This window comes from Homarus americanus, unplaced genomic scaffold (assembly GCF_018991925.1).
Source record: "Homarus americanus isolate GMGI-L3 unplaced genomic scaffold, GMGI_Hamer_2.0 scaffold56366, whole genome shotgun sequence".
Lineage (NCBI taxonomy): Eukaryota > Metazoa > Arthropoda > Malacostraca > Decapoda > Nephropidae > Homarus > Homarus americanus.
In genome coordinates, this window is record NW_024747154.1 from 114,984 (window position 1) to 123,228 (window position 8,245).

The window sequence follows — 8,245 nt, forward strand, 5'->3', positions numbered from 1 at the left end:
AGGGGTGGGGAGGGTGTATGGGAGGGGGGTGAGGGGGGCGATGATGGGTGTGTGGGGGGTGTATGGGAGGGGCGATGATGGGTGTGTTGGGGTAAAGGGAAGGTGGGGGGTGTGGGAGGGGGGGGGCGAGGGGGGTGGAGGGGAGGGAGGGGGAGGTGAGGGGTCTGTGGGAGGGGGTGAGGGGTCTGTGGGAGGGGGGCGAAGGGTGTGTGGGAGGGGGGAGATGGTGTGTGGGTGTGTGGGTGGGGGTGTCGAGGGGTGTGTAGAAGAGTGAAAGAGATCCTCAGCCACATAAACAACCCGGCCATGGAGAGACTGAGAACCACAATGAACGCTTGCCTGGCCTCGGGCTATTTCCCAACTAAATTCAGAGAGGCCATTATTACTCTAACACCAAAACAAGGAAAGAACCCCGCCGTCCCACTAAACTACAGACCGATCTCCCTCCTCGAAATACCTGGAAAAATCCTAGAAAAAATCATCAATAACCGTCTGAGAAATCACCTGGAAACAACAAACAGAGTCAACTGCAGACAATTCGAGTTCAGGAAAGGGAAGTCCACCACAACAGCGATAGCCCTGGCATGCGAGAACATAGCCAGAGCCGCGGCGAGTGGTAGACAATGTAATCTAACTCTCCGGGATGTAGCGAAGGCATTTGACAAAGTCTGGCATGACGGTCTAAAATATAAGATCCTCCAACTCGGACTTCCCGCCAACATTGAAAAGTTGCTTTGCAACTTTCTTGGCGGCAGAAATGCTAGACTGAGGGTAGGACAACACACAGGAGAGACCTTCCCACTCATGAGTGGAGTCCCTCAGGGAAGCGTCCTCTCCCCCACCCTATATATTATCTACACAAGTGACACCCCGCCTCCCACTAGAATAGGTAACGAAGATATTATGTATGCAGATGACATCACTCAAATAACAACACATCAAGGAAAATCGCGAGCGTTACAGGCCGAAAACACCAGGCGGGAATTAGAAAGGGTAAATAACTACGAAAAACAATGGAAAATCCAAACCAGTCCCCCGAAATTCCCAGTGATACCCTGATGAAGAAGGAAAACCCATCCATTAGTAACCAATAATGCCCAGATAGAATACAAAAGCAGAGGCACCCTCCTGGGCCTGCATATAAACACGACAGATTACTCCCATCATGTCCACAGCAGGAAGGAAAAAGCAAGAAGAGAGCTGAGAAAACTATACCGCTTTAAAGCGCTTCCTGAGAAAATAAAACTCCGCCTGGTGACATCATTTATCACACCGATATTAACTTACCCAGCAATACCTCTTCATGCTATGAGCACCACTCAAATATTAAAATTACAGGTGGTTCAAAATGAAGCCCTAAGATTCGTCACAGGTGAAAGATACCCCTTCACCAGAACCACAGCCGAGATACATAGAGACCTGAGAATGAAACCCATCAACCAGCAGCTGCACACTGGCCAGCAGAATCTGGCAAAAGATAGAACGATCAGAGTAAGAACTCCTTCAAAGACTTCCACCAGATAACGACAACAATCATACATGGTTCCCAAAAAGTTACGAAATCTCAAAAGGTCCATTACCATCCCCGATCTACACGGCCAGGCAATAGACAACCTCCCTAGACCAGCATCCGCCAGTAGGGTCGGCGGAATATGAAACAAGGCCCTTAAAACACCCATAAATGGGACAGGGTAGGCTGTCTAGTGCCTGTACCGGCAGACAATAACTAACCCATGACACAACCCTAACACACTATTAGCTTAGCTAGGCGATCAGCCCGCCCTCTCTTACCTCCTCCTAAATTTCTTCAATTTCCGAACTATAACTTCCTTCCCCCACCTCTAATCTTCCTTCATTCCTCCTTTCTCTTTAAAAAAAAAAGAGGGAGGAAGGGAAAAGGAGGGGAATGGAGGGGGTATTCAGACACAGTACATCGTCTGGCCTGTACGATAATCTGGTTATATTTATGGACACGGAGGAGGAAAGGTAGTGAGTGGGGGGAAGAGAGTGAAAAACAACGTTGATTTACACACACACACACACTTGTCAACCACCAGCGAGACAAGACGTGCCCTGAAGGCGCCCCCAGTTTGAGCAGCCAGGCCGAGCCTGTTTGGCCCTCCCCCCAACCCAACCCCTGCTATATCCCAACGCCCTAACCGCCTTACTCCACCGGGATTTATTCAGCAAAACATTAAAGTGATCAGTGAACGATTGAATGCCAAACAGTGTTCCTATAGTGTACTCCAAGGAAAAGCACAAAAACACAGCAGTGTAATACTGAGTGTGGCTGTATCTGACCTAACCTGACCTGACCTCACGGCTTCACTTGACCTAACCTGAAGGATGGAGCACACCTGTATTGCCCCAAGCTACTGTCCTGGCCACGTGGCCACACACCTGCCCAACCGCATCCAGCCCATACAAGCACTAACTGATTGCTATAAGAACAGCCCAGTCCCTACCATTGTAAAAATTATCAACACCTAATTATTATATATATGATATTTGTATCACTTATGTTACCTGTATATCATTTGTAAACCAAGAGACCCATTCCCCAAATATGTAACTGTATATTTTCAGCCTTCCGCCCGCCATGCTCTTTCAATAAACCGTTAATTATTATTATTATTTATTATTATTACACACTGTATTTCATTTACTCTCTCTCTCTCTCATGTCCATTAATTTTATCTACCAAAGCATATCATCCATTTGCAACATGCCAAACTTACAGCCCTCGCAACACAAATCCATCTGCAACACACCTAACCATCCCTTGCAACACACCCACAATGACACCTCCCCCTTGCAACACACACCAAAAGACCACTAATCCATCTGCAACACACCTAACCATCCCTTGCAACACACCCACAATGACACCTCCCCCCTTGCAACACACACCAAAAGACCACTAATCCATCTGCAACACACCTAACCATCTTTTGCAGCATACCATAACGACACCCCCTTTGCAACATACCATAACGAGACCTCTCCTTGCAACACCCCCAATAGACCACTAATCCATCTGCAACACACCTAACCATCTCCTGCAACACAACATAATGACACATCTCCTTGCAACATACCATAACGACATCTCTCCTTGCAACACACACACCAAAAGACCACTAATCCATCTGCAACACACCTAACCATGTCCAGCAACACACCCGTCTCTCCTCACAGCTCACAACTTTTGCTCAAGGGGTTGACACATTGGTCCGGTCTGGTCGAGGAGATCTTTACTGCCTATCAAACTTGGTTGAATGAGTTTGTGATCGAGTTGGTGGTGGATGGTGATTGGTGGTGGATGGTGATTGGTGGTGGATGGTGGTGGTTGCTGGTGGTGGATGGTGGGTGTGTGCTGGTGGTGGTGATGGTGGTGCTGGTTGGGTGATTGGTGGTGGATGGCGTTGGTGGTGGATGGTGATTGGTGGTGGATGGTGATTGGTGGTGGATGGTGGTGGCGGATGGTGGTGGATGGGGGTGGTAGGGTAGGTTAGGTAAGTATTTTTTAATAAGGAAACCAACAAAAATGTTTATCCATGCATAGAACTTTCGCCAACACAAGTGACCAACAGCGCCAGCACAAGCGAACAACAACGCCTAACACGTTCCTTCACCCGTAACAACACGCTTCAGCAACCAGCGCCAGACGTATTAAATGCCTGTATTGGTGTCGAGAGGTTCAGAGGTTCACACGTCACTTTCCCGGGTTCAGAGGTTCGAATCCAACATAAAGTCGAGTCTTAAATCACTTACGGGTTACTTATAAAAAGGATAAGTCGAGCCAAACATGATGCACTTACTTAAACCATACCTTTAAGTAGTGATAAGTAGTGTGGTATAGTTAATATGTCCTTAAATTTACTTAAACAACACTGTACAATTTACTTACTTCACAGACCTCGATTATATAAGTACACCACAAGACTTAATTATTCTTCAGTACTAATCTTTAGGCCTAATCACTTTAAAGTACTAATCTTTAGGCCTAATCACTTTAAAGTACTAATCTTTAGGCCTAATCACTTAAAAGTACTAATCTTTAGGCCTAATCACTTTAAAGTACTAATCTTTAGGCCTAATCACTTCGAAGAACTAATCCTAAACCCTAATCACATCAAAGTACACGTACCAATCATGTTCAAGTACAGTACACACAGTAATAATGGTCGTACACAACCAGTAACATCTGAGTACACACGAATAACCTTTAAAATGACACTCTAATAATTGTCATGTACACACAATAATAGTTACGTACACACAATAATTTTACGTACATATCAATAATTTTCAAGTAAACACAATAATTTTTAAGTACATGTCAATAATTACCAAGTGTAAACAATAATTTTTACGTACACACCAATAATTTTTACCTACATATGAATAATTTCTAAGTACAAAATAATTTCACATGACTTACCTTTAAAACATTGATGATAATTATATACCATAACCATACATAGGAATAATTCAATAAATAATCACCATAATAATTTCTAAGTACATATAATAATTCTCAAGGTATAATAATAATAATTTCTAAAACTATTTAAATAATTTCCCCCAAACCAATAATTTTTACAGTAGACGAATAATTTCTCCCTAAAATACCTTATGATAATTATTTTAAACGTAAATAATAATAATAATTCGTAATATATATAATAATTTCTATGGTTATGTAACACTAATTATGAGGCACTTGGAGGAGGCTGATTACACACACACACACACACACACACACACACACACACACACACACACACACACACACACACACCCCCCACACACACAAGAGTGAAAGACCAAAAGGAAACTTGTATGGTCGTTCCTCTTCAATTAATTCAAGAGGACTTACAACCTTAATCAAGATAAGAGGCGACTCCCTTCCCTCCTCTTCTTTTCCCCCTTTGAGTACTTCCCTCCTCCTCTTTCCTCTTCCTCCCCTCTCTCCTCTTCTCTTCCTCTCCTTCCTTATTTATCATCTATTATTATCCTCTTTTCCCTGTCCACTTGACTTCCTTACCCTCTTCCTATATCCCCACTTCATCTCTTCTTTGATTTTCTCTTTCTCCTCGCCCTTTTCTTCCTTCTCGCTTTATTCTATATCCCACATTCTTCCCTTCTTCTTACCCTCCTCTGTTCCTCTCCTTTATTCTCCTTCTCCTCCTATAATCAAGAGATGAGATGGTCCTTTAGCCTGACCTGATAGTGCTTCCTCCTCTTCCTCTCCTTCTCCATCTTATCCACCTTCCTCTATCCCCTCCTCCTCCATCTCCTCTACTTCCTCCTCCCCCATTCCACCTCCCTCAATCCCTTCCCATCCCATCTACTAGCAGCCTCCTCCTCTCCCACAATCCCTCCCACCATCCTACGACCATCCTGGGAAAAAACAACAAGAGAGAGTCCATGTACTCACCTCGTCTTCTAGGGTCACCGGGAACTGGGTAACAGGCTTTATGGCCATCTCCTGCAGGCCGCTCCTCTTCCTGGGAGAAAAAAGACAAAAAAATACCAGATCTTAGTAAATGGAGCGTAAGTACGTGAGTTAATGGAGGGGAGAGGAGAGAGAGGAGAAGAGGGAGGTGAGAGGAGAATGGAGGGGGCGAGGGAAGAGGAGAGATGGGGGTAAGAGGAGGGGGAGGTGGGGGAAGAGGAGAGATGGCGGGTAAGAGGAGATGGGGTAATGGGGGAGGAGATGGGAGAAAAGGGAGGAAGAGGAGATGATGATGAAAGGGTAGAGGAAGGGGAAAGACAAGAAGAGGAGGAAGAGAGGGAGGGAAAAGGAGGAGGAGGAGGAGGACCTACAGAATGGCAATGGAGTTTAAACTCTATCTTCCAGGGCTAAAAAAACATAAATAAAAAACCGTAGTTAATGGAGCCTAATGACGTGAAGTTAATGGTGCATAATGAAGTTAATGAGGAAAACATATTGTTGAATACTTTAAAATTTAATATCTCGTTAATTTTACGTCTTCCCTAAGTCCAATTTCAAACACAAGTCCAATAAGACACATATACACGTGTCTGTAAGTCCAATTCTCGTGTCAAGTCCAATGGTCCAATAATCAGTGAATATTCAACCATACAAGTCCATTTTCAACCTCAAGTCCAATAACCACACAATAATCTACCATACAAGTCCATTTTCAATCTCAAGTCCAATAACCACACAATAATCTACCCTACAAGTCCATTTTCAACCTCAAGTCCAATAACCACACAATAATCTACCATACAAGTCCATTTTCAACCTCAAGTCCAATAACCACACAATAATCTACCATACAAGTCCATTTTCAATCTCAAGTCCAATAACCACACAATAATCTACCATACAAGTCCATTTTCAATCTCAAGTCCAATAACAACACAATAATCTAACATTCAAGTCCATTTTCAATCTCAAGTCCAATAACCACACAATGGTCGTACAATATATTACAAGTCCAATGAAGAGCAAACATTCCCACCCAAGTCGAATTACCAAGTCCAATTTCAAAGTCCAATGAGATAGAGTAAGGTGGCATCAGACAGGTGAAGTAGAGTGAGAGACAGGTGAGGTAGAGTGAGACAGGTGAGGTAGAGTGAGACAGGTGAGGTAGAGTGAGACAGGTGAGGTAGAGTGAGACAGGTGAGGTAGAGTGAGACAGGTGAGGTAGAGTGAGACAGGTGAGGTAGAGTGAGACAGGTGAGGTAGAGTGAGACAGGTGAGGTAGAGTGAGACAGGTGTAGAGTGAGACAGGTGAGACAGGTGAGGTAGAGTGAGACAGGTGAGGTAGAGTGAGACAGGTGAGGTAGAGTGAGACAGGTGAGGTAGAGTGAGAGACAGGTGAGGTAGAGAGTTTACCTGAGGACGATGATCTTGACGGTAGGGCCTGGGATTCCCTTGAAGATGCTGGAGGCGTTCAGGTGACATCTCCCATAGATGACGTTACCGTTCACCTGTTAGGGGAGAAAACGGGGGGTGGTGATATTGTTGTTGTTGTTGTTGTTGTTAGTATTATTATTATTGTTGTTGTTGTTGTTGTTGTTGTTGTTGTTGTTAGTATTATTATTGTTGTTATTGTTGTTGTAGCTGCCATTATTATTGTTATTATTAGTAGTAGTAGTAGTAGTAGTAGTAGTAGTAGTAGTAGTAGTAGTAGTAGTAGTAGTAGTAGTAGTATTGCTGTTGTTGTTGCCATTGTTTTTATTAGTATTGATCTTTTTATCATCATCATCATCATTATTATTATTAAATTATGACTAATTATACAGTAAAATACGTAAATAAATACGTTAATGAATTACAAACCAAAAGCTTAAGATAAAAAATACAAATAAATAAAACAATTTTTTAAAAACACGTAAACGATACTTTAAACCATAGGAGCAAAAACCCCGATTAAAACAAGTGACAGTCGGTATAAGAGTCTAGAACAGGGGTTCTCAACCAGGGGGAATTCCCCCCAGGGGGGGAATTCAGGTTTTCAGGGGGGGGGGGAAACTGATTCAGGAGCAAGAGATATGTTCGATGAGAAATCAATCACATAATTTTGGCCCTCGATGTGCGATTCCTACCCAAAAGTGGCAGAAAGAGCTATCCGTGCATTGCTTCCGTATGTGTCGACATATCTTTGTGAGTCAGGCTTTTCAACTCTGTTGCAAATTAAAACGAAGCAACGTAGTAGATTAGAGGTAGAAAATGACCTGCGTTGTGCCCTTTCAAGCACTCCTCCGCGTATCCCAGAATTGGCGAAGAAAAACAATCACAGGTTTCTCATTGACTGTAATCTTCATCTGAATAAAATTAATTACAAATTTACAATATCCTGGTATTCTATTGAACTTTTTGTTTATTGCATTATGCTTCAGTTTGGTCTGTTAAGTAATTCATTATAAAAAAAAAAAAACTATTTTACTTTTATTCAAGTTTTATAAATCCATCAACATTTTCAATTGGCATTTAATTTGTAAAACTCCACTATAAAAATAATCCATGTAAAATTGTAAATGTATATGTACTAATATGGAAAAAATAAAGGATTTTCAGTATTATATGCATATTATTTGGAATGCACTTTTTGAGGCAGACAATCTTGGAAAGGAGGGGGGAATGACATTCTGACATATGGTGCAAGGGGTGCATGGGGCAAACAAGGTTGAGAACCACTGGTCTAGAAGGATCGTGAAGGGGACTCCAGGCATCTATACAAGGTAATATTAACATGTTTGAAAT

At 42.8% G+C, this 8,245-nt stretch overlaps 1 long non-coding RNA gene across 1 annotated transcript in view; it reads right to left on the reverse strand.

Annotated features, from left to right (window-relative positions):
* LOC121879486 overlaps positions 1-6,972 on the reverse strand; it is a 94,384-nt gene extending 87,412 nt beyond the window's left edge. Inside the window, exons 1-2 of the long non-coding RNA XR_006091351.1 lie at positions 6,875-6,972; positions 5,444-5,513 (exon numbers count right to left, since the gene is read on the reverse strand). This is a non-coding gene — a long non-coding RNA (uncharacterized LOC121879486). The remainder of the gene's footprint in view (positions 1-5,443; positions 5,514-6,874) is intronic.
* Positions 6,973-8,245: the final 1,273 nt, after the last annotated feature.